Below are 27,941 nucleotides of genomic sequence, written 5' to 3'. Positions count from 1 at the left end.
ACTGCTTGCCTTAAGTGGAAAAACAATGCAGATATCACGTAGTGAAATGATACAACAGGGTTACTCAGTTGTCACTGATGCCGCTGTGATGATGCAATGTTTGGAAACAGAGGCTGGTGTCCTGGTGCTGTGGCTGAGGTGGCAGTCTGCCTGTCTCCCAGGGCGGGCTGGGTGGCTGGGTGTGTCCTCTTGCTTGGAGCTCCTCGACTATGCCCTGCTTGGCTCCATACCGCTGGGCTCCAGGGTTCTGTGAGATCCGGGGGAGCCGACACTGTTACCACGTCTGATATGAGAGCCTGATCAAAGCTGCCCCGTTCCGCCTGACCGATTTCCACAGGATTAAGGATTAGAGAGACAGGAAGCTGGGAGAGTGGCATAGAGACCATCTGAGAGAGAAGGGGAGAGACAGAGGAAGGGTGAGACAGAATCAGAGGGATAGAGGGAGAGAGAGAGATGAAGCAATAGTGTTAGAGAGGGTAGACAGAGAGACAGAGGGGAGAGAGGGGATGGGTCACGAGGGACACTGGAAGGGACAATCATTATTATGAATCTGTATCTAGTACTTGTATCTGTCCCTAAATGAGAGCAGCGGTGCACAGAAGGGACACAGAGGGTGGTTCATGATGACAAACAGAACAATGATGACAAACAATATTGAGAAGGTTACCTCTAGCTTTTAAATAAACAATACTAGTAAATTCATGTTTCTGACAGTTTGTCATGAAATACGTGAAAAATATTTTTACAGTCTACAAGAGGGCAAGTTGGAAAATACCACTCATTTTTTGTCATTAGCTGGATGTGTGCTTGTGCTTTGCGGTGCTGAAAAATGTTTCTGTCAATGATATGACATTGATAGCTGGTGATCATTTGCCCTTTCAGTTCATCCTCTATTACTGGAGATGATGTTGAGAAAGTGAGAGCTCTGCTAAGAGGATAAACACAAGATATACAGAACTGGTTGCATGACTTAAAGGTTTCTTAACATATATATTTCCTGTATATGATCAGATATGCTTCTTTGTCAAAATGCTACTTTGTCAAAGACTGTATGTCTCAGTCTTTTTCCCCCACACACACTTTAATTTACTCATAAGGGCAAATATCTAGACATTCTAAATGTAGTTTACAGTAAATCCACAGGACATTTTTCAATGACAGCCATTTTATCTCAGCAGAATCATCAGCATAACAGAGATTATCCTCTGCAGATTGAAGAAAGCCATGTGACTAACTCACACAGGAAGTCTCTTTAGCTTTACAGCATTGTGTCAGGTTCACTGTTGCCCTCGATACACACTTGAACATATAACAAGTATGTATGGGCACCAGAGCAAATATTGTATGCCTTGTATTTTCAGGTGAAATCAGAACTAAAGTAACAAAGATAGACCACAATACTGTCTTAGGCATTCTCAGAACCTTTATGTACTTTTGGTCAACATCTGTGTTTTATTTCTCAATGAAAATAACTGTAGGCTATGCACTTTGTACCAGTGTCAATGTGTGATAAATCAGGCCACGTATGTCAAATCAACTGTATGTGTAAATGTAGGGCACTTATCTATTACATCCCATTAGGTATAAGATGACAAGATGCTATACATACATAAAGACTGTCACAAAGACTGGGTTCTATTGTAGGTGAACCACAGGAGGTTGGTGGCACCTTCATTGGGGAGAACGGGGTCATGGTAATGGCTGGAGCCATCCGCCCCTCAGCAGCCTCCTGTAACTGGTGAACGTGTTGTGGTGAAAGTTGCATGATAGTGGCAATGAATTGGGTCAAGAAGACATTGTTTTCATATGAGGTAACCTTGTCTCCAGGCTTGAATTGCTAGCGCGAGCCGACTGGTGCGTGAGATTACTTATGAGGCCACTTCAGAGAGGCTTTTTCATGCCAATTTTTCATGTCATTACTCGAGAGATATTGGAATGACAGGACCAATTTTGGTGGCAAACTGTGGATTGGGTATAGAACCAGAAGGCCCGCACACTGTTAAAGCTCCCAATTCACCGCTTTATTGACATTTCGAAACGTTGTCATAAAGCGGTGAATTGGGAGTTTTAACAGTGTGCGGTCCTTCTTGTTCTATACTAGTATTCTTTATTAGCCCAGCACCTATGTTTTTTAAAGATGTGCGTATGACCACAAACTTTTCTAAACTGTGGATTGGACCATATGCCCTCTCTATATTTAAGTTTTGCCACATCCCATTGTCTTAATGGAGGTTATAACTTTCTAGTAAAGAGACAAATAGGTTAAGCCCGTCTCGTCCTCTTCATTTCTAGCTCTATACCGCTTCACCTCTTTTGAACAAAAAAAAAACCACTGACAGATTACTGATTCTGAAATTGGAAGGATTATGAAGAAGATGAAATTACTCACTTTCAGTCTTCCTTACAGGGTGAGAGTGAGAAGCAGACAGAAAGAGAGAGAGAGACTAGAGAGAAACTGTCTGATAAGATCGAGTAGCTAGTATTAGCTCATTAATGATCTATAACTCAGTAGCCAACAGGGAGGGAGAGGCTATGGTGGGACAATGGCAAGCTTCCGGTCCCCGTCACAGCATCTGCCTGTCAGGCTGGATTATCAGAAGCTGTGTATTATCATGCCGAAATATGAGGTGATGGCGGCAAATTAATGGCACGACAATGGGCCTGTCATGCCAAATAGTGTCCCCCTCTACGTCACAATGGGATTCCACAGGCCTCAAGATCTCGTCACGGTATCTCGTTACGGAAACCGGGACTCATCCGTGAAGAGTATACTTCTCCAGGGTGGCAGTGGCCTTCGAAGGTGTAGGTGAGTGTTTGCCCACTGAAGTTGGTGACGATGCCGAACTGGAGTCAGGTCAAGACCCTAGTAATGACGGCGAGCACGCAGATGAGCTTCCCTGAGACGTTTTCCGATAGTTTGCTCAGAAATTCTTCAGTTGTGCAAACCCACAGTTTCATCAGCTGTCCGGGTTGCTGGTCTCAGACGATCTCGCAGGTGAAGAAGCCAGATGTGGAGGTCCTGGTCTGGCGTGGTTACATGTGGTCTGCGGTTGTGAGGCCGGTTGGACGTACGGCCAAATTCTCTAAAATGACGTTGGAGGTGGCGTATGGTAGAGAAATTAACATTCAATTCTCTGGCCTCCAGTGGACATTCCTGCAGTCAGCATGTCAATTGCATGCTCCCTCAAAACTTGAGACATCTGTGGTATTGTGTTGTGTGACAAAACTGCACATTTTAGTGTGGCTTTTGTTGTCCCCAGCACAAGGTGCACCTGTGTATTGATCATGCTGTTTAATCACCTTCTTGAAATGCTCCTTAACCAAACACATTTGTGCACAACATGGAACATTTCTGGCATCTTTTATTTCAACTCATGCAACCAACACTTTAGGTGTCGCGTTTTATTTTTGTTCATTGTAATAGAATTTATTGACAGCATGGTATAGGTGTTCTAATTACAGTTCTCATTTCCTCACTACACCCCCAGCAATCTGATACTGGGTTTATTTCCCCTAGCCAGGGGGTATGTGTGTGGCGGGAGGAGGCTCATTACACACAACCCATATCCTTAATGATGGATGTGCAGTTAGCTTCATGCAGCGGCTTAAGCACTATAACCTGTATGTGTGTGTGTGTGTGTGTGTGTGTGTGTGTGTGTGTGCCTGTGCCTGTGCCTGTGCGTGTGTGTGTGTGCCTGTGTGTGCCTGTGTGTGCTACCTTATTATGGGTATAAGCAGGACACAAAAGGCCCGTTTTTACCAAAGATAGATGAGAGCTGAGGAGAACAGCAAGCCCTACCCCTTCACATCGCATAGTAGGTATGATTTTTTATTTGTCAGCATATCTATTTGTTCTTGGTTAGAGCCAATAGCAGTAAAGGAAGTGGTCCCTCTGTCACAGAAACAGTTGGCACGGAAACAGCACATTACACCATTATCCAATCCCCCTCCCAGCCCCATATCGTCATCACTCCTCTCCCTCCCTTCCTCTCCTCTCTTCTCCCCTTCCCACTCTCTTGCTCTCTCTCTCGTGCATGCTATTTCAGCCATCAATGAAATCACAACCAATCTTGCTGTTGACTTGTCATAGACCAGAGAAAGAGAATAAGCAGGGCTGTTATACATTGAAACACACACATAAGCTGTCCTTTCCATTGCTTCTCATAGGGGTCTCTGTCTGTTTCCCCTTCTCATTGCAGCAGACAGTTTCTATTGTATCCTGTTTTTGTCACAGCCCTATGTTCTGTTTAACTTGGTGCCCTTTTACCTCTTTCTCTGTTTCTCTCATGATTTAATCCTGTCCATTTTCCCCTTCTCTCTATCCCTGCTGACTCCTCCCTTCATTTCTCTCTCTCTCCGCTCTCTGACACACTCAAACACGCACACATACACACATGCACACACACCCTCCTCCCCCACCGCTGCAGTGTCTCAACTGCCTTGGAGCAAACAAGAGAGGAAATAGAACACAGACAATAATAAGAAAGGCGAGAAAGAGGGGAATAGAAAGAGAGAGAGTGTGAAAGACAGGAGGATGTTGGACTAAGGGTGGAGTGCACACAGCCTTTCTCTTCCAGCAAGTGTTTGTCTGCAGTATCCCTGGTGAATGGACGCTGGACGGTGAAACGGTAAGCCTGCCTGCTTTATTTTCTCACACACCCTTTTTTTGTCATCACTGCTAAGTTGGCCTCCTTTGGGCCCCCTTTGTTTTTCTGGGTGGGGTGAGGAATTGCTATGTGACTGTATTCATAATACGGAGGAACAGAACATTTTCCCTCTCAGCTGAGCTCAGGATGGTGATGTTCTGAGATGGAACCAAGGCAAGGCTGCTTCTCCAGTCCCCTCCTCCACCCTCCCTGCTCTCTATGTAGATATAGACATGGACAAGGAGAGCTGGTGTCTGCCTATCTGTGGTGTACATCTCCTCCTTGATACATCCTTGATACATCCTTGATACATATGGTTGTCTGTAATGTTTTGTTTATGTGAAATCGGAAGGATACCTCAAAGGTGTATGTGTGCATGCTCTGTCCATCCCAGCGACCATGGAAGAGAGAGAAGAGAGCCAGTAAAAGCACTGTCACGTAGGATCTGCTGTATGGCTCTCATGACTGCCTTAGTTAGACAGTGAATGTGACACTGCGGTGGGAGGAGCACACACCCCGTGGAGCGTTGCTCTGCAGGCAGGCACTGGACTGGACATTGGCTTCACATCGGCATTTAGCAGCACTCCGCCTGCCAGCCCACATCAACAATAACATCAGCACTTCGATCGATAACTGTTTTGACCCGGGATGGGTGTGTGTGGAGGTGTATTTGTGATGTGTGTGCATAAGTGTGATTGTGACAAAGTGAGAGAGTGTGTGTGTTCGCTGCTCTCCATCGGCCACAGCACTGAGGGTCATTTGTTTTATTTAAAAAATCCCTCATATCTGTAATGAGGCATTACCGTGGCTTGTGGAGAGGGGTCAGAGTCAGCAGTGCAGTGCCAGGAGTCTTTCTGTGTGTGTTTGTGTGTATGTGTGAGTGAGAGAGAGAGAGAGCGATAACCTGCGCAGGGAGGGGTCGAGGGGCTAGGGGGTTTAACAGTGGGGAGGCAGATGAGGTTGATGCAGTGGAGAGAGAGAGAAATGGGGAAAGAGAGAGAGAACGAGATTGGGAAACAGGAGGAAAACAGGACAAGAGAGGAGAGATGGAGAGAATGTAATGAGAAACATTGAGGGGACAGGGCTGTTTAGCCGAGTGTCACCGGAGATGATGGATGATGCAGACTAAAGAACTGGCTGCATGCGATAGTCTGAAAGAATGAAGTGAAACAGCCAACATCCAGGCCCTCAGACATCTAAAAATGGAGGAAGAAAATCCCACAATGCTTTGGGATCTCTGGAGGAAGACAGATCAAATCAAATCAAATTTTATTAGTCACATGCACCGAATACAACAATACAACAATACAATACAAATCCAATTTCACCTTACAGTGAAATGCTTACTTACGAGCCCCTAACCAACAATGCAGTTAAAACATTTAAAAATAAATAAATATGAATAAGAAATAAAAGTAACAAGTAATTAAAGAGCAGCAGTAAAATAACAATAGCGAGACTATATACAGGGGGAACTGGTACAGAATCAATGTGATGAGGTACCGGTTAGTCGAGGTAATTGAGGTAACATGTACATGTAGGTAGAGTTATTAAAGTGACTATGCAAAGATGATAACAGAGAGTAGCAGTGGTGTAAAGGGGGGGTGGGGGGGTAGCCATTTGATTAGATGTTCAGGAGTCTTATGGCTTGGGGGTAGAATCTTTTTAGAGCCTCTTGGATCTAGACTTGGCGCTCCGGTACCGCTTGCCGTGCGGTAGCAGAGAGAACAGTCTATGACTAGGGTGGCTGGAGTCCTTGACAATTTTTAGGGCCTTCCTCTGACACCGCCTGGTATAGACATCCTGGATGGCAGGAAGCTTGGCACCAGTCATGTACTGGGCTGTTCGCACTACCCTCTGAAGTGCCTTGCGGTCGGAGGCCGAGCAAATGCCATACAGGCAGTGATGCAACCAGTCAGGATGCTCTCGATGTTGCTCTTTGAGGATCTGAGGACCCATCCCAAATCTTTTCAGTCTCCTGAGGGGGAATAGGTTTTGTTGTGCTCTCTTCGCGACTGCCTTAGTGTGCTTGAACCATGTTGGTGATGTGGACACCAAGGAACTTGAAGCTTTCAACCGGCTCCACTCCAACCCTGTCGATGAGAATGGGGGCGTGCTTGGTCCTCTTTTTCCTGTAGTCCACAATCATCTCCTTTGTCTTGATCACATTGAGGGAGAGGTTGTTGTCCTGGCACCACATGGCTAGGTCTCTGAGCACCCCCCAATAGGCTGTCTTGTCGTTGTTGGTGATCAGGTCTACCACTGTTGTATCATCGGCAAACTTAATGATGGAGTTGGAGTCGTGCCTGGTCGTGCAGTCATGAATGAACAGGGAGTACAGGAGGGGACTGAACACGCACCCCTGAGGGGCCCCTGTGTTGAGGATCAGCGTGGTGGATGTGTTGTTACCTACCCTTACCACCTGGGGGTGGCCCATCAGGAAGTCCAGGATCCAGTTGCAGAGGGAGGTGTTTAGTCCCAGGGTCTTTAGCTTATTTTTGAGCTTTGTGGGCACTATGGTGTTGAATGATGAGCTGTAGTCAATGAATAGCATTCTCACATACTGAAGGTGTTCCTTTTGTCCAGGTGGGAAAGGGCAGTGTGGAGTGCAGTAGAGATTGCATCATCTGTGGATCTGTTAGTGCGGTATGCAAATTGGAGTGGGTCTAGGGTTTCTGGGATAATGGTGTTGATGTGAGCCATGACCAGCCTTTCAAAGCACTTCATGGCTGCAGACGTGAGTGCTACAGGTTGGTAGTCATTTAGGGAGGTTACCTTAGTGTTCTTGGGCACAGGGACTATGGTGGTCTGCTTAAAACATGTTGGTATTACAGACTCAGACAGGGAGAGGTTGAAAATGTCAGTGAAGACACTTGCCAGTTTGTCACAGTACATGTCCTGATAATCCATCTGTCCCTGCGGCCTTGTGAATGTTGACCTGTTTAAAGGTCTTACTCCCATCGGCTGCGGAGAGCGTCTTCCGGAACACCTGGTGCTATCATGCATGTTTCAGTGTTATTTGCTTCGAAGCGAGCATCAAAGTAGTTTAGCTCGTCTGGTATGCTCGTGTCGCTGGGTATCTTTTGGCTGTGCTTCCCTTTGTAGTCTGTAATGGTTTGCAAGCCCTGCCACATCCGACGAGCGTCAGAGACGGTGTAGTGCATTTTGATCTTAGTCCTGTATTGGTGCTTTGCCTGTTTGATGGTTCGTCGGAGGGCATAGCGGGATTTCTTATAAGCTTCCGGGTTAGAGTCCCGCTCCGTGAAAGTGGCAGCTCTTGCCTTTATCCCAGTGTAGATGTTGCCTGTAATCCATAGCTTCTGGTTGGGGTATTCACGTACAGTCACTGTGGGGATGACGTCATCGATGCACTTGTTGATGAAGCCAATGACTAATGTGGTGTACTCTTCAATGCCATCAGAGGAATCCCGGAACATATTCCAGTATGTGCTAGCAAAACAGTCCCGTAGCTTAGCATCTGCTTCATATGACCACTTTTTTATTGATCGAGTCACTGGTGCTTCCTGCTTTAATTTTAAGCAGGAATCTTGAGGATAGAATTATGGTCAGATTTGCCAAATGGAAGGTGAGGGAGAGTTTTGTATGCGTCTCTGTGTGGGGAGTGAAGGTGTTCCACAGATTTTTTCTCTTTGGTTGCACATTTAACATGCTGTTAGAAATTTGGTAAGACCGATTTAAGTTCCCCTGCATTAAAGTCCCCGGCCACTAGGAGTGCCGCCTCTGGGTGAGCGTTTTCCTGTTTTCTTATGGTGGAATACAGCTCATTGAGTGTGGTCTTAGTGCCAGCATCAGTCTGTGGTGGTATGTAGAGAGCTACGAAAAATACAGATGAAAACTCTAGGTATATAGTGTGTTCTTCAGCTTATCATGAGATACTCTACCTCAGGTGAGCAAAACCTCGAGACTTCCTTTGAAATTTACAAAAATACATAGTCCGCCGCCCCTTGTCTTAAAAGACGCCGCTGTTCTATCCTGCCGATACAGCATATAACCAGCCAGCTGTATGTTGATAATGTTGTCGTTCAGCCACGACTCTGTGAAGCATAAGATATTACAGTTTTGAATGTCCCGTTGGTAGTTTAATCAAGTCAAGCCAAGTCAATATGGAATATTTCAAGAACTTTGAACGTTTCTTCTTTGAACGTTGCAGTCGCAACAACCATCAAGAGCTATGATGAGACTGGCTCTCATGAGGACTGACACAGGAAAGGAAGACCTAGAGTTACCTCTGCTGCAGAGGATAAGTTCATTAGAGTTACCAGCCTCAGAAATTGCAGGCCAAATAAATGCTTCACAGAATTCAAGTAACTCAACATCAAGTATCTCAACATCAACTGTTCAGAGGAGACTGCGTGAATCAGGCCTTCATGGTCAAATTGCTGCAAAGAAACCACTACTAAAGAACACCAATAAGAAGAGACTTGCTTGGGCCAAGAAACACGAGCAATGGACATTAGACTAGTGGAAATCTGTCCTTTGGTCTGATGAGTTAAAATGTGAGATTTTTGGTTCCAACAGCTGTGTCTTTGTAAGACGCAGAGTAGGTGAACGGATGATCTCCGCATGTGTGGTTCCCACCGTGAAGCATGGAAGAGGAGGTGTGATGGTGTGGGGGTGCTTAGCTGGTGACTCTGTCTGTGATTTATTTAGAATTCAAGGCACACTTAACCAGCATGGCTACCACAGCATTTTGCAGCGATCCCATCTGGTTTTCGCTTAGTGGGACTATCGTTTGTTTTTCAACAGGACAATGACACAACACACCTCCAGGCTGTGTAAGGGCTATTTGACCATGAAGGAGAGTGATGGAGTGCTGTATCAGATGACCTGGCCTCCACAATCACCTGACCTCAAACCAATTGAGATTGTTCGGGATGAGTTGGACCGCAAAGTGAAGGAAAAGCAGCCAACAAGTGCTCAGCATATGTTGGAACTCCTTTAAGACTGTTGGAAAAGCCTTCCAGGTGAAGCTGGTTGAGAGAATGCCAAGAGTGTGCAAAGCTGTCATCAAGGCAAAGCGTGCCTACTTTGAAGAATGTAAATATTTGTTTAACAGTTTTTTAGTTTCTACATGATTCCATATGTGTTATTTCATAGTTTTGAGGTCTTCTATTATTCTACAATGTAGAAAATAGTAAGAATAAAGAAAAACCCTTGAATGAGTAGGTGTGTCCAAACTTTTGACTGGTACTGTATGTCTAGTGTAACTTGCAGTTATTCATGTTAAATCTAAATGGCTATCATATGGCTATCACATAATTTCTTACACATTGAAGATGAAACTATCATAAGGTTCAGTTTACACGTAGAAGGTACTAGTACACACAGAAGGACCGGGTAGGGTAAAAATTAGACATGGACCAAGCAAACGTAACAACGTCAGGTCAGACAATTCACATACTTTAAAATCTTGGTGTGCTTTACGTTATGGAGGTATGTCAACAATTTAAACTGGTAACTCTACAGAGAAGAAATGTGATCCATAGTGATGTCACTGCTTGGAAGGTTGGTGCTGCCATGTCAGACACAGCTCCTTCTGCACTATGGGAGATGTCCACCAAAGACAGAACCACATGCCTAATCAGTCCTACAGTACATTATATCACCTCAAACAAAAACGTCATGTAGCCTAGGACCCAGCATTCTGTGTCTGTATTTTCTGTTACACAATAATAAGTATATCTCAGGAAATAACTACCGGACCACAGGTCAGAGATCTGAAAAATATTTCCTCACATATCCCATTTTCCGACTTCTATTTGCAGACTTGCTTTTCAAGCTAACAGCCTAGATGACACTGTAATATGATGTAGTTTGATAACCCATGCAATTAGAGTGGGATTGAAGCCTGAAGTTGGACTGAGAGGAGAGGGAATTGGAAAGAGCAGTAATAGGGCTTAACACAAAGTCAGAGGTCTCTGGTAACCTTGGCAGTAAGAATGGATGACAGGGATCATATCAAACTAAATCACACCCCTTCATTGAGCGCTCTTTAAGGTTTTGCTGACACACATTGGTTAAACTCACACACTCACATGATGCCATTGCCCATGTGGTGTCATACAAGACACAAACTTATATAATAGGCATATTGGTCTACAATACATCACATGCTTGGAATTTGGGCGCAGCAGTACTAGCATAGCACAACAGATTTCTGCCATTTTTAATGGGGCTTTTAATAACCTGCCAGTAAAGTTCCCCACGGAACATATCCAGCAGGAAAAACAATAGTTAAGATCAATTTGACCCCTCCTAAACCCTCTGTAAGGTTGCCTCTTCCCCTCCATTGTGAGACATAATGGCTTGGGACAGCTGTAGCTTTAAAGTGACAGTGGCCGGTTTGTCTCTATGTTTTTTGGTCTGAGAAGGACACTGGGGTTGTATCATATGCTTCCCTCATCTATGCCCTTGTAGGTTAGAAGACTTGGCTGACTTTACCACTTAAATTGATTATATTATAGTACGGGAAATGATACAATATGTCCATCTCCTCTTACACTTAAGAACAATGATTTATGTGGACACATTTAATGTTATACTGTATCATATTACTCTAGGCCTGCAGGCTGTGGGAATATTCACCAAACCGGCCTCTATGAAATTGTTCTGCTAATTCCTTTAGCAATTGAATAACTCTGATAACCTACTCTGGAATGCAGTAAACACAGAAATAATGACTACTGTGAACCCTTTTTTTAGCAGGATATACCTTTTTTATTTGTTATTCTGCTAGGTCCAATACTGTGCCAAGGCTCTTGTGACCCATCATGCTGACTGGCTTCCTAGATTTCTGACTGCCAATTGGACTGAACCAAATTAGGGTGGGGCTTTATCTGTTTGTAGTAACGTTACAGTAAGTAAGCATTAGGTTATCGTTGAGTTTTATGTAAATCTACATAAATTAATTTCTCTTTCTCTCCTTCCCTCCTCCCTTTCTCCCTCGCTAATCTGTGCTGGCGCTCAGAACTAGGACCCTGTGTGTGTGCCTGAGGACGATGGGCCCTCTTCCCAGCACTAATTACTGAGGGCAGAGCAAAGGAACTAACAGAGCATCTTTGTGTTCCATTCCTCACACATAACATCAGTCATATGACAGAGTACAAGGAGGAGGTGGTGGTGGAGGAGGTGGAGGAGGTAGTGGAGGAGGAGGTGGTGGAGGAGGGGGGAAAGAGGTGGTGGAGGAGAGGAGGAGGTAGTGGAAGAGGTGGTGGAGGAGGGGAGGAGGGGAGGAGTGGAGGAGGTGGTGGCGGAGGAGGTGGTGGCGGAGGAGGAGGAGGTGATGGAGGAGGGGAGGAGTGGAGGAGGGAAGGAGGTGGTGGTGGAGGAGGGGAGGAGGTGGTGGTGGAGGAGGGGAGGAGGTGGTGGTAGAGGAGGAGGAGGTGGTGGAGGAAGAGGGAAGGAGGTGGTGGTGGAGGAGGAGGAGGGAAGGAGGTGGTGGTGGAGGGAGGAGGGAAGGAGTGGTGGTGGAGGAGGGGAGGAGGTGGTGGAGGATGTGGTGGTGGAGGAGGAGGAAGGGAGGGGTGGGGGATGCTCTGGACTGGAGGACCATTGAGGGTGTTGGAGAGGGTTTGAGAGGTGACAGTTTTTGAGTGTGTGTGTTTGAGTATGTGTATGTGTATGTGGGTGTGTACACTATGTTTGTGTGTGCTGTGACCATAGCTGCTACTGGCTTTAGGTCAGGAACCTCGACAGCACATCCAAAGTGTCCCAGAGCAGTAAATGAAGCCTGCATACTGATGGAAGGTGGCAAGTCTGCAAGGACACCACTGTCTGCAGGTCTAGTAATGGAATATTACGTTGATGTGGAGGTCATGGGCCAACAGAAGTCTGTAACTGTGTGTATGTGTGTGTGTTTGTGTGTGTGCACACGTGCATGTGTACAGATACCCTTGAACACTATGTTAAATTGGCATCATATCATTCTTTGTCTGAATCAGATTTTTTTTAAACGTCAAGGTTTGGAGGAAACAAAGTATGTCAGATTGCCTTGTCTTATGACTGATAGCCTTGTCTTATGACTGATAGCAACTGCTGTCAGCAAGATCTATGGAAGTACTTATGGATACATTTGACTGAGGGCTTATCCAGTGTGGAATAATACGTTTTTTGTGAGTTGGTGTATATGGTGCAAGGTTTCCCTGTATCTTAACATGCCATAAATTTGATTTTAACATATCTGATACTGCTTGTCAGTAACCTCTACTGCACATTGCAGTCTTTTCCAGGGGCTTGCTTGCCAGACTCATGGCGCGGCAGCTGTGTGGAGAGACTGCCCTACACTGACCAGTATTCTTTCAATACGGCACCCATATTGATGACCCTGCTGCTGTACTGGTGTTTCCTATTGCAGTCTATTCCAGCTAAGTTTCCTCATCCTGACCCAATGATGAAAGCACCAACTGCAGGATGTTAACTAACAGTCAGTGGCTTACAGCAGACACAAAATGGCTGTTCCCCCACAGTTTCCCTTCTGTTAAAAAAAAACTGTGGCGGGTGCTGAGGGGAGGACGGCTCATAGTAATAGCTGGAATGGAGTGTAATGGGCTGGTATCAAACACATGGAAACCAGGGGAGTCGTCCTCCCCTCAGCAGCCTCCACTGGTCATGAGAAAAATATAACTGTGTTTGTGCCTGTGTTAGTGGAAAGATAAGTAGCCTGAAATATGATTATGTTAAATAAGAATACTATCAACTGGTTTTAAGCAGGTTGAAGAGTGAATAAGCTACAAAGCAGCCTGACTGAGTGTTTGCTTTGTCACTCAAATAACTATCCCAGTTTTGTTTCACAGACATTGAGACACACACACACACACAGGCACAAGTAAATGGACAGACAGACATAGATACAGGCACAACACACGCACACACAGATTGCTGGACTCGCTCCACCTTCTACCATCCTTTCCCTTGAGTGGGCTGGCTCACGGCTCTGTCTGTGCACAAATGTGCCATTGTCAGCGCCGGCTGGCCTTGTGACTCAGTGTGACCCGCTCCATCGGCGGGACGGGAAGGCAGAGGGGCACAGGCAGGCGCTGAGGCAAGGCACACCAAACACAGTCCCTTATCACATAGGATCTGCTAGTAACTACACTGAGCCCCCACCACTACCCTGCTCCCAACCCTCTCTACAGCCCACTGTTTTGGAGGGATGAAAAATGAACACTGCCTTTCATTGTTTACCATGATGTAGGAACAGTGTACCCATGTGACCTACTTGTTGAGTGTATGTACTGACATGTATGTGTAACTGATAGATGCGCACACACACACACAGACTACATGTTACTGTTTTTAAATGTATGGAAAACGTAAAGTATTTTGTCTGTAATGTATTTTTCATTATGTGTCAGACCCCAGTAAGATTAGCTGTCAACATTGGTATCGGTTATTGGGGATCTTAATCAATCGAAAACCTAGTGTCTGCCTCCCACCCAGGGCCAGAAAGCGAGAGAGTGAGTGTACCAAATCATGAACAAACACAATGGTCAAGGCCAGATCTTCAGTCTAAATTGTAAGTGTTCCATGCACAAATGTTCTCAAACAACTGAATGATTGTCGGGGTTAAAAACCAAAACATTCATCAAATAATTCAGTTAAATAACTATTATTACAGTTCCTGGGGATATGTGTGGCGCAAAAGCCCCCAGCATGCAGTGGGTGTGTTTTGAGAGAAGCTGAGCCAGCGTACTGTCTGAGGAAGCATTCCTTTATACTGTGTGCTTTCTGTGTGTGTGTCCATATTTGGGATGTGTGGGGTGAGGCAAGGACAACAAAAGTATTTTTTGTATTCTTAGTTTAAGACATGGGTTTGGTAACACTTTATTTGAATGTTTCATCCTAATCCCTACAGAAGATAATCATAAACATGGTTTAGTTATACTTGAATTGTAAGTCTAACAACAGTTCATGACAACAGTATATCACATTGTTAGTCTGTGCGGTAAACATGTTATGAACAAGTGTTCTGTCATTTCAGCAATGGCCATATTCCCTCCATGATGTTATCCCTGGTAGTAAAGAGTAATTGTGAAGTTGGCCAGAAGTCCTACCCCAGCAGCCTCAATAGGGGAGTAAATGCTCTCACTATGACCCAATCCCACACATCCTACACCCAGCTCCCAGAACACGGGAGGACGCCTGGTATTTCCTCAGGCCAATTAAAAGTTCTGGCACGAGTCAGGAGACAACAGAAAGAAACTTATGGGCGACCTCTGATGTACCCCAGAAGGTTTAGGAAATGAATGATTATAATACATTTATTGAACTTGCTTATTGAACACAAGGTCCCAGATATGGTTGCAGCACTGATTAATTTATCCATATAGAATCCAAGGAGGCTGCCAGAGGCCCCTCCCCTCACCTCATTTGACAGGAATCCTGGGTCCTTCTGGGGGGACTTTGTCAGATGACACATCTTGGGGCAGTAAGTGTTATCAGCTAACACACACTCCCCCCTCTCTCCCCCTAACCACTGTCATACACACACTCCCCCACTCTCCCCCTAATCACTGTCATACACACACTCCCCCACTAATCACTGTCATACACACACCCCCTCTATCCCCCTAATCACTGTCATACACACACCCCCTCTATCCCCCTAACCACTATCATACACACACACCCCCTCTCTCCCCCGAATCACTGTCATGTACACTCTCTCCCCCTAATCACTGTCATACACACACCCCCTCTCTCCCCCGAATCACTGTCATGTACACTCTCTCCCCCTAATCACTGTCATGTACACTCTCCCTTCTCTTTCCCCCTAACCACTGTCATACATACACTCCCCTCCCTCTCTCCCTAATCACTGTCATGTACACTCCACTCTCTCTCCCTCTAATCACTGTCATGTATCAAATCAAATCAAATGTATTTCTATAGCCCTTCTTACATCAGCTGATATCTCAAAGTGCTGTACAGAAAATGCTGTACAGAAAATGTACACTTCCCGCTCTCTCCCCCTAATCACTATCATGTGGGAGAGCGAACGCAGGCCCAGTGATGATGATGGACTCATTTAGGGCTCTTTGAGAAGTCACTGGTGCTCTAAATGTACAGTCTAGTCAAATGAAGTGTTCTATCTGTACATATTCCACATCTACTGGGTGTCTGACAGTTGCACTAATGTCTGATAATGTGCTCTGATACTGTATATAGAGGCCTGTTTCTAACGGGTTGATCTATTTTAGCAGCATTCCATTCCTCAAGGACAAACGACATTGAGGGCGTCAGGATTGTGAACTGGGATCAGATCTGGGTTATTATGGGAAACCCATAGCTAGTAGGGCACCAACTAACCAGCATATTGAAGCAACAACTCTATTCAGGCCAAACTCTCAATCTTGTATAATGCAACACAAAGTGCTGAGTCCTGAAGATCACTCAGTCTGCGACCTACATCTACTATGGCTCTGACGTAGGATGGTATGAGTGAGCTCACCGGCAGTGACTCACTACAGCGATACAGGAAATTTTTTAGGTTGAAACATTTGCCTCAAGCATGCAAAGCATTCTCATGAAATGTCCATGTTTATTGAACATATGAAGCCAGTCATAATTTTCAGAGGCAGGAGGACATTGTGCTGTCTGTCTGTTTGTGATGGAAGGTTGTAGTGGAGTGACATTGATCTTTTTCTCTGCTGCCTGAGGGATATTAAATTGACTTTCTGGTTGTTGTCCGAGTTTTTTGAAGGCAGCCTGCTGGTATCTGCGTTTTGGTATGTGTGTTTTGCCTTATTTTAAAGCTATATTTTAACACATTTTTGAGTGAGCACTTCCACTTTATTGGATCAAATTCAATACACTTTGAATTATTATACAATCCAACACCAATGAAACCAAAGTTGAATTACGCCTCAGAACATCTAGGGTGGTCATGGGTCATTCCTCCACTAGCTCTTAACCAAATACTGTAAATCAATCATCTCCAGTTACTGAAGTAATTTCTCAGTGTTCCAGTAACAGCGAGTTTATCATTGAAAGTTTCCACCACAATCTCAATCTCAGTACTTTTCTCTCTGAATCAGTTTCAGTTATTATTTTGTGACTTGGTCTTGTTTTCTTGTAGCTACAGATCAAATCAATATTGGGGTTTTGCTCCCTCTAAATTCCCGAGATCCAGCACAGCTCCTAGTCTGTTATTAAACTGTAGTGAGGTTAACCCCCCAAATATTAAATATGAATCTTACCAGCATTATGTTCTTAATAATCCAGACCTTTTGTACCTTTAAAGGGATACTATGAGATTCTGGCAATTAAGCCATTTTCTACTTACCCAGAGTCAGATGAACTCGTGGATACCATTTGAATGTCTCTGTCTGCAGTATGGAGGAAGCTGAAGGTAGTTTCGCGAGCCAATGCTAGCGCAATGAATGGAAGTCTACAGGTACGGTAGCATATGCTAGAGTAGGCCTGCCTATAGATTTCCAGTCACGCGCAAACACTAGTAAGCGTTAGCTCGTGAAACTACCACTTACAGTACTTCTCCACTAAACATGATAGGGGGTGATGCAACAATGGAACCCATTCATTTTTAATGGAGGAAAGCGAAATGGGCGGGGGGACTGTTGGAAGATGCAAGCATGGGCAGGGCAGCGTGAACTGGGTGGGACCTAAATTGGGGAAAGTTGAACTTTCCGCAAATACTCAGCGATATCGCTGTGTGATTGACCAGTTTGCTAGAATTGGATAGTGGAAATCCCCTGTAACGCAGGGATTACCTAGCACTTGTATTTCGCATCGCCACGCTAGCTTCACCCTCATGTATGTGCTAGCAAGCTAGCTCGCTAGTGCTTGGTATCAACAGCCAATCCAGTAGGGACTTGACGATAAAGTGTGCTTCGATTAGTCAATCGCTCCGCGATATTGAAGAATATTTGCATAAAGTTCAGCTTTCCCCAATTTAAGTCCCGCCTTAGTTGCGATTACTCGCCTATGCTCGCATCGCTCAACGGTCCCCCGCCTACTACTTTGCTTCTCTTCCATTGAAAATTAATGGTTTCTGTAGTTTCATCACCCACCTTGTATTCTATTGACACATACTATAACTTGCTTCATTCTGTACACAGAGACATACAAATGGTATCCACAAGTTCATCTGACTCTGGGGAAGTAGAACAAATATTACGGACACAATAACAAAGCATTTTTCCCACCCCTGTTTCGGTAACAAGCTGAGGGATGGGCTGGAGAAATGTAATCACTCTCGAATTCATAGACAGAGCTATGGATGCAAGGACTGACCATCCATGATTGAACCATGTTTTGAGGCTATATAGTGTTTGTTTACATTTACCTTGATTACAAACATTGGAGTTCATGGAAATGTAAAACTTGTAGTGTATTTGAGGTTTTAAAAAGCTTCTGAAGTTTGGAATTTCCACTTTGAAATTTCAGACTTGATTTTCCCTTACAACAAAATGTATCAACCCTTCTGTCTTTCTCTAAACTCTATATGTATCTTCCTTTGCCTCCCTGTCCCAGAGTGCTTTGCTCTGAGCTGGAGCTATCAGGAACAATTAACTGGCTTATTTAAGTCATGTGTACTGTCTCAATCAGTCAGACGTCACAGTGTGCCTCAGAATCCCTAGCTTGTTGCGAGAAAGATAGAAAATTTGTGTCTTCAATCCAAAAAAGAAATGCTCTATAGACCAGAAAATTCCAGAGCCCTGCTTTTTCAAAGTAATTGAACAACATATACTGTATGTGCCTCAGTAGTATTGCATGGCCTCATCCCATTGTTCACAACTGATTTATCGGAACAAAAGGCCTGTGTTGGCTAAAATGAAGGCCCAGATCCGTCTCATGGGAAATGTCTTGATTTACATTTTTTATTGTATTACTAGTTTGTTAACAATGGTTTCATTGGCCAGTTGGTTGGTCACAAGGCTGGCAAGCCATCATCTCTGTGTCCTTTAGAGGTGTTAAACATTTAAATTAAATTGGGATCGTTAACATCTAGAACATTTTGTGGGGTTTTTGGTGGGGTTTTACACAAAATGTAAATCAGAGTGCAGGGAGGTACTGTGAGACCCAAACCGTTGCTGGCAGCAGCACAGGCCCCCAACAACAGACATTAGACAGGCTTTTCACACAAAAAATGTGTGAGTGAGAAAATCACAGTGCTGATTACAGAAATGATTGCAGTTCAAATGCAGCCATTGTCATTGGTAGAGGATGTCGGCTTCAATGCCCTGATGGCATACCTAGAACCAGACTGCAAGATGCTATGTCGAAAAAAACTGTGACGGCCCGGATGGAGAAGTCCTCTTCTGGCTGTGCCGGGTGGAGATTATAACAGTACGTGGCTAAGATGTTCAAATGTTCATAGATGACCTGCAAGGTCAAATAATAATAATCACAGTGGTTGTAGAGGGTGCAACAGGTCAGCACATCAGGAGTAAACGTCAGTTGGCTTTTCATAGCCGATCATTCAGAGTTAGAGACAGCAGGTGTGGTAGAGACAGAGAGTTGAAAACAGCAGGTCTGCGATAAGGTAGCGCACATCCGGTGAACAGGTCAGGGTTCCATAGCCACAGGCAGAACAGTTGAAACTGGAGCAGCAGCACGACCAGGTGGACTGGGGACAGCAAGGAGTCATCAGGCCAGGTAGTCCTGAGGCATGGTCCTTAGGCTCAGGTCCACTGAGAGAAGAGAAAGAAAGAGAGAGCGAAAGAAAGAGAGAGAATTAGAGGAAGCATACTTAAATTCACACAGGACACCGGATAAGACAGGGGAAATACTCCAGATATAACAGACTGACCCTAGCCCCCCGACACATAAACTATTGCAGCATAATTACTGGAGGCTGAGACAGGAGGGGTACCATGTACTGACTGACCACTTAGAACATGGAGGAGAGGCACACAGAAGAGAACGTAAAAACGGCATTAACTACTATCGTTGCTGAGTGGGAGGGGGACAGCAGTAAGGTGAGCGCCATCTGGTAGGCAGACAGATTTGAACTGCAGATTTGAACTGCATTGCCCCCTAGTGGTCATATGCATGAATATATCTGAATTGTCAATTCACATGTAATTAACGATTAAACGATAAAATAATTCTGTTTAAACGTTGAGAAAATGTGTACATTTGTCACTCAGCTCTCTCCGATCTAACCAGCTAGAATTCCCAGGAATTTTAGATACAGATTTAGTTCACTCTAACACAGGTCCTTGAATTTCTTGGTCGCCTAAGAGAAAAAAGATGATATGATTTTTGACTCTCAACATTTATTTATTTTACAGTGGTCTAATTCAATCACTTTATTCAATATGAAAACAATCTGATTGGCATCCTACTTTTAGTTTGACGATGACGACAAAGAATAGATTAAAGGACATGCTAAGCTGCTTGGATCTCATTTCTAAGTACAACTGCACCAGGGCAGTCATTGATTCACATGCCGCTGTATAAACGTCAAAGCCAGGTAAAGGCAGTTTGGACAGCCTCACACACACCAACATTTATCTGTCTAAATGATCACGAGTCCCATCAGGTCAGCTCTTCTCACTCTCAACTTTCTGTTCCCGTAATGTCGTTCACCAAGCCAAGCCTACTCACAACCTATTTAGGTTGCGCTGCTTTTCTTATTACGGTATTTTGGTAATTTATTAGGATCCCCATTAGCTGTTGTAAAAGCAGCAGTTACTCTTCCTGGGATCCACACAAAATGGCATACTACAGAACATTAATAGACAACAACAGCTCAAGGACAGAACTACATAAAACATGTTTTTTAAAAGGCACATGTAGCCTACATATCAATACATACACACAAACTATCTAGGTCAAATAGGGGAGAGACGTTGTGCCGTGAGGTGTTGCTTTATCTGTTTTTTGGGGACTGTGAAAAGACCCCTTCTGGCATGTCTGGTGGGGTAAGTGTGTGTGTCAGAGCTGTGTGTAAGTTGACTATGCAAACAATTTGGGATTTTCAACACATTATTGTTTCTTATAAAAAGAAGAAGTGATGCAGTCAGTCTCTCCTCAACTCTTAGCCAAGAGAGACTGGCATGCATAGTATTTATATCAGCCCTCTGATTACAATGAAGAGCAAGACGTGCCGCTCTGTTTTGGGCGAGCTGCAGCTTAACTAGGTCTTTCCTTGCGGCACTCGACCACACGACTGGATAATAATCAAGATAAGACAAAACTAGAGCCTGCAGGACTTGCTTTGTGGAGTGTGGTGTCAAAAAAGCAGAGCATCTCTTTATAACGGACAGACCTCTCCCCATCTTTACAACCATTGCATCTATATGTTTTGACCATGACAGTTTATAATCTAAGGTAATGCCAAGTCATTTAGTCTACTCAACTTGTTCAACAGCCATACCATTCATTACCAGATTCAGCTGAGGTCTTGAACTTAAAGAATGATTTGTACCAAATACAATGCTCTAAGTTTTGGAGATGTTCAGGAGCAGTTTACTACTGGCCATCCATTCCAAAACAGACTGCAACTCTTTGTTAAGGGTTTCAGTGATTTCATTAGTTGTGGTTGCTGATGTGTACATCAGCATACACGGACACACGTGCTTTGTTTAATGCCAGTAGTAGGTCAATGGTAAAAATAGAAAAGAATAGAGGGCCTAGAGAGCTGCCTTGCAGTACACCACACTTTACATGTTTGACATTAGAGAAGCTTCTATTTAAGAAAACCCTTTGAGTTCTATTTGATAGATAGCTCTGAATCCACGATATGGCAGAGGTCGAAAAGCCATAACACAAGTTTTTTCAACAACAGGTTATGGTCAATAATATCAAAGGCTGCACTGAAATCTAACAGAACAGCTCCCACAAATTTCTTATTATCAATTTCTTTCAACCAATCATCAGTCATTTGTGTCAGTACAATACATTTTGAGTGCCCTTCTCTATAAGCATGCTGAAAGTCTGTTAATTTGTTTACAGAGAAATAGTATGGTATTTGGCCAAGCAATTCTTTCCTATAGTTTGCTAAGTGCTGGTAGCAAGCTTATAGGTCTGCTATTAGAAAGAGTAAAGGCCGCTTTACCACTCTTGGGTAGCGGAATTACTTTGGCTTTCCTCCAGGCCTGAGGACAAAGACTTTCTTCTAGGCTCAGATAAAAGATATGACATATATAATAGTGGCTATAGAGTCAGCTACAATCCTCAGTAGCTTTCCATTGACGTTGTCAATGCCAGGAAGTTGGTCATTATTGTTCGTTAACAATCATTTTGTTGGTTGAAAACAGTGGAGGCTGCTGAGGGGAGGACAGTTCATAATATTGTGTGGATTGGAGTCTATGGAATGGTATCAACCATATGGAAACCACATCGTTGATGTGTTTGATACCATTCCATAGACTCCAATCCACCCAATATTATGAACTGTCCTCCCCTCAGCAGCCTTCACTGGTTGAAAACACTATAGGCTAATGTGTCACACAGCTCAACCGTCTTCATGTCTACTGGGGGAGCCAGGTCAGGGAGGGCAACGGTTACTGACTGACTATTTAGTCTGGTGTCCTCAGTACCCTCAGTCTGCCAGGCTGCTCTGCTACCACAGGAACCCCAGCCTCCAGCAGGTAGTAAACCCTCTACCCTCCCGCTCTCCCAAAACCACTGTCCCTGTCCCTGCACTGTCATGGACCAATGGGTAAATGGAACATTAGAACCATAAGCGTTGTGCAAAACGATCCCTATTTCACAGTTTACTGTCTGTGAGGTTCACGGAGGACCGTTGGCAGAGAGAGAGAGATGGGAGAGAGAAAGGGAGTGAGAAAGAGAGAGTGTGAGAGAAAAAGAGACAGAGAGGAGGGAGAGGAAAGAGAGGGAGAGGGGGGGAAGTAACCTCAGCGTGATGTAAAGTAACCAGTGACTGTGATTGTTGGGAAGAGGCCTGGGGTGTTCATGTGTGTTCATGTGGTATGCGCGTGTGAGGAGGGGGGCATGCATGTGTGTAGACATGAGTGAAGAGGGACTGGGGCATATCGCACAATGCAACTGCTGGTGAGATGCTTTACGTAACAATAGTATTCATCAATAAGACAGAGATGCCATTGTGCTTTTTGTCAGGACTTACATAATCTATTTATTGCCAGAGCCAGGCCTGTTCAGTGGCAGGAGAGATGGAGCAGTGGCATACAAGGTAGGCATGGTAACCCTCGGCCTGGGGGAGCTGCTGCATACTCTCGGAACAACTAGTATGCAGAGTTTATCATATCTAAAACAACACACCTCTTCAGGTGTATTTTTGAATTTGAAAATCATACTCCTGTATACCTGTATTTCTACTTGATTACTTATGTTTATTTCAACACGTGTCAAGCTGGCTGTTGTGTCAGAAACCTTTGGACAATGGACAGTACAGTATGTTTGCTCTACTTTGAACACCTAACATGATCCCTCTTCAAATACAAAACATGAACACACACCTGTTCACCTCATTTTTAAACCATTGGCAGTTAACAAAAACCATACTCATCACACACTCCGCTCTGAAAACATAATGACCTGAGAACAACATTACTTCTCTGTCTAGCAACTCTGTCATCACTAAACATGACACTAGCACAAAACAGCACCTGCCTGTTCCTCAATTCTTAAATTGTCTGGCTTGGCTTTCATTGTCTCGCTCTACAATCTGTATGTGCCTCTCGATTAATTCTATTTAATTCAGCCCAGCCCATTGGATAAATGTCACGCCCTGACCTTAGAGATCCTTTTTATGTCTCTATTTTGGTTTGGTCAGGGCGTGAGTTGGGGTGATAATTCTATGTTTTGTGTTTCTATGATTTTCTATTTCTATGTTTTGGCCGGGTATGGTTCTCAATCAGGGACAGCTGTCTATCGTTGTCTCTGATTGAGAACCATACTTAGGTAGCTCTTTTTTCCACCTGTGTTTGTGGGAAGTTGACTTTGTTTAGGGCACATAGCCTTTGAGCTTCACAGTTTGTTTGTGGTGTTTATGGTTTTGTTCGGCGTCTTGTTTAATAAAGGAACATGTACGCTCACCACGCTGCACCTTGGTCCTCTTTTGTCGACAGCCGTGACAATAAAGGAAGGCTAGCAGACTGACCCCATTGCAACCTCTTTCATAGTCCTATTTTATTTATTAATTGTAAGGAAAAGATAGTGTCCATACTACATGTGAAAAAGAGTGGTGATGTGTGGATAGTCCTGGTATCATATAACGTTACTGAACAAAAATATAAACACAACATGCAACAATTTGTTACAGTTCATATCAGGAAATCAGCCAATTGAAATAAATAAATTAGGTCCTAATCTATGGATTTCACATGACTGGGAATATAGATATGCGTCTGCTGGTCACAGAACATGGGCCTCACAATTGGCCTCGGGATCTCGTCACGGTATCTCTGTGCATTCAAACTGCCATTGTTAAAATGCAATTGTGTTCGTTGTCCGTAGCTTATGCCTGCCCATACCATAGGCCCACCGCCACCATGGGGCACTCTGTTCACAACGTTGACATCAGCAAACCGCTCGCCCACACAATGCCATACACGTGGTCTGGTCTGCGGTTGTGAGGCCAGCTGGACGTACTACCAAATTCTCTAAAACAACGTTGGAGGCAGCTTATGGTAGAGAAATTAACATAGAATTCTCTGGCAACAGCTCTGGTGGACATCCTTGCAGTTAGCATGCCAATTGCAAGCTCCCTCAAAACTTGACACATCTGTGGCATTGTGTTGTGTGACAAAACTGCACATTTTAGAGTGGCCTTTTATTTTCCCTGCACAAGGTGCACCTGTGTAATGATCACGCTGTTTAATCAGCTTCTTGATATGCCACACCTGTCAGGTGGATTATCTTGGCAAAGGAGAAATGCTCACTGACAGGGATGTAAACACATTTGTGCACAACATTTGAGAGAAATAATATCTTTGTGCGTATGGAAAATTTTTGGGATCTTTTATTTCAGCTCATGAAACATGGGACCAACAATTCACACACTGCATTTTTATTTAGTGTATATCCACAGTACATTAGGACATGGGACACAAATAACACAATTGCTTCAAGAACATCATACATAACATTTTCCATTTCCATTTGAACACCTACACATGCTGATGCAATGTCATGCATGTGTGGGTTTTACACAATTTGCACATAATGTACATTTCAACTAATTGTTCATGCAGGTAATAAAGACCTGTGCATGCATTCTGTCCGTTAACCAGGAATCTTCTATTACCCAACCCTCTGAGGATTACCATCACCTCCCAAACTAATATGATTGACCTTTTTCTGATGGCAAATTGGTGCTTTCCACTATCATGACAGAAATAGCCCATTACACTACCGTGACAGTAGTACATCTGCTCATTTCTAATAATGATTAGATATTGTAATTGTTCGCGGCACGGTCGAATTAGAAATAGGAGGTGCGCTCAGGGAGAGGAAGCCATTTGTGTCGTGTAGTGAACGAGAGGCGAGAGAGTGACGGAGCTGGTCTCACCCTGACTATCACATTACCTCAGTGCTCACCATTAAACATGAGTCTGGCCTGGCCTCTTTCCACGGCACCTTCCGCGCTCCCTCTCCCTCCTCTCGCGTACTCTTAAAAAGGGACACGCCCTCACTACGTCACACAACTCCATTATTCTCCACATCACAACTACTGTCCTTAATTCAGTGAACTGGTGAAGTGTGCTCCGGGTAACCAGGTTTAAAGTGCATCCAGTTAAACGGTTTCAAAAAGTACGGTTTCATTTGGACACAAAAAGGGTGGGGTATTGTAGTTGACTGAAATAATATTTGTGAAGTGATACTAACCCCATATGCCCCCCTCTCACTTAGCACGTGCCTTACGAGAAAGAGTGCAAGCAGTTCTGTAGTTCCGTAAGCAGAGGAGGCACTCCACTGTGCCCATTATACCTGACTTTCTGTGTGTTCAGAGTGGAACGCCTGCCGACCGACCTTGTGCCTTATCTTGCCCCTGGTGTTTGTGCTTCCACACTAACATAATGCATACATTGTCATGCCATCAAGTCAGTGGCCTACATGTAGAATTAACTGGTCAACTGAACAACCGAAACAAGCCAAAATGTAGCGACAGGGAGTAAAGGGATAGTTGAACTGATCAAAATAATTTGCCCATTGGTGTATTTCAGCTTTGATCATTTAGCTCAGTTGCATGTTTGCCTTTAAATGCTTGCAAAAGTGTAATGTTAACACCAAAAGACAAATACCATGCTCGTTCGCCATTCAACTAATACCTAAACCGTCAATCTTTCTAATCTAACTGAACAAATAAACCCACCATTAAGTGTACGACAGTCTGTACATTCAGAGAGGGAAATGGGTAATATCACACACAAGAGCCTGCGGTAAATGTGGGGATATTGTTGCGTAATCATGAAGAAATACACATCCCACCACCTCCTCAGCAATTATCTAAAGAAGCATTACCTCTGAGGCAGTATGGCAATGCTGAAGAACGCTGAAATTGCACATTGAAATGAGCTCATGCACCGTTCGTTGTAATAACTCCTTTTATGGCCTCTGAAAATCAGTGATGTGCAGCTTTCTAACTGGTTTGGCTGGCTCCGCCATTTTGAGAGCTTGGGCAATCAGGTGCCTGAAACAGAAGAACAATACTGTCTTTCCTGTTTGCGTTGTGTGGTGTTTCTTCTGTGTCAGACAGTCCTCTTAGTCTTTTCAAGAGTGGACCTCACTAACTTTGGGGAATGCTCTCTCTGTCTCCCTCTCGGTCTCTCCCTCTCAGTCTCTCCCTCGCCGTCTGTCTGTCTCTCTCTCTGTGTGTGACAGGTCTGAAGAGGGTAGTCTGGCCAACAAAACTAGGCCACAGCGTGATTTCACATTTGTTACACAACCAATAGCATACGGTCTGTCCTGTCACAATGTGCATCTATTTATCAGAGTCCGAGCTCATAATGCAGCCCATTCACTGTAATATACAATCAGGTCCAAAATGATTGGCACCCCTTGGTTCTGATTAGCAAAAAAGACTGCATAAAATAAATAATACAAATACTGAGCTACACTGAGTGTACAAAACATTAAAGACGTTAAAGAAGGATTTTAAAGCCTTGAAACAATTGAGACATGGATTTTATATGAGTGCCATTCAGAGGGTGAATGGGCAAGACAAAATATTTAAGCGGGGTATGTGTGTCAAGAACTGCAACGCTGCTGGGTTTTCACGCTCAACAGTTTCCTGTGTGTATCAATAATGGTCTATCATCCAAAGGACATTCAGCCAACTTGACACAACTGTGGAAAACATTAGGAACTGTTTCCTAATATTAAGTTGCACCCCATTTTGTCCTCGGAACAGCCTCAATTCGTCGTGGCATGGACTCTACAAAGTGTTGAAAGCATTCCACAGGGATGCTGGCCCATGTTGACTCCAATGCTTCCCACAGTTGTGTCAAATTGGCTGGATAGCCTTTGGGTGGTGGACCATTCTTGATACTCACGGGAAACTGTTGAGTGTGAAAAACCTAGCAGCATTGCAGTCCTGGACTCACTCAAACCGGTGTGCCTGGCACCTACAACCATATCCCATTCAAAGGCACTTACATCTTTTGTCTTTCCCATTCACCCTCTGAATGGCACACACACATAATCCATGTCTCAATTGTCTCAAGGCTTAAAAATCCTTACTTAACATGTCTCCTCCCCTTCATCTACACTGAGTGAAGTGGATTTAATAAGTGACATCAATAAGGGATCATAGCTTTCACCTGGTCAGGCTATGTCATGGAAAGAGCAAATGTTCCTAGTGTTTTGTTCACTCAGTGTCGTTATTATTTATTTGATACAGTATTTTTTTGCTCATCTTTATCAAGGGTGCCAATCATTTTGGGCCAGACTACCTGCAGTATTCCAGCACATAAAATGCAGTGTATTCACACGGTGATTATATGATGTAAGAACATTTTAATCATCCAGAAAAATCCACATGGTGCAAAATGTTTTCAGCATTTTTGTAGACAGTATTTTTGTAAGGCAATCTGTTTGTTTTCTGCTTGATATCCAAAGCTGAAAAAAAAAAATCCTGACTGTTTTGAACCATGCACCTGCAGGATCACAAATTGGAGGTTGAGATCAGGCTTTGCAGTGGAATGAAAGAGTGAGAGGCACCTGTCGGCTTGAGGCAGTTATTTTCCACTGTGATAGTAAATAAACAGCACACATGACATCAGCTTGCAGAGCCTTAGGTAGACAGGAGAGCGGGAGAGTCCAGGGGCGAAGTGAGGGGAGAGCGGCTAGGGGGAGATTCATTCATCTTGCATGTGTTTCCGT

At 44.1% G+C, this 27,941-nt stretch overlaps 1 protein-coding gene across 1 annotated transcript in view; it reads left to right on the top strand.

The window, feature by feature from the left end:
• The first annotated feature begins 4,311 nt into the window (after window positions 1–4,311).
• gnaz (guanine nucleotide binding protein (G protein), alpha z polypeptide) overlaps window positions 4,312–27,941 on the top strand; it is a 39,595-nt gene continuing 15,965 nt past the window's right edge. The window contains exon 1 of the mRNA XM_055874561.1: window positions 4,312–4,628. The gene's annotated coding sequence lies outside the window, so the exon portion shown is untranslated. The remainder of the gene's footprint in view (window positions 4,629–27,941) is intronic.

This window comes from Salvelinus fontinalis, chromosome 21 (assembly GCF_029448725.1).
Source record: "Salvelinus fontinalis isolate EN_2023a chromosome 21, ASM2944872v1, whole genome shotgun sequence".
NCBI lineage: Eukaryota > Metazoa > Chordata > Actinopteri > Salmoniformes > Salmonidae > Salvelinus > Salvelinus fontinalis.
This window is presented reverse-complemented; position numbering and strand designations above follow the sequence as displayed.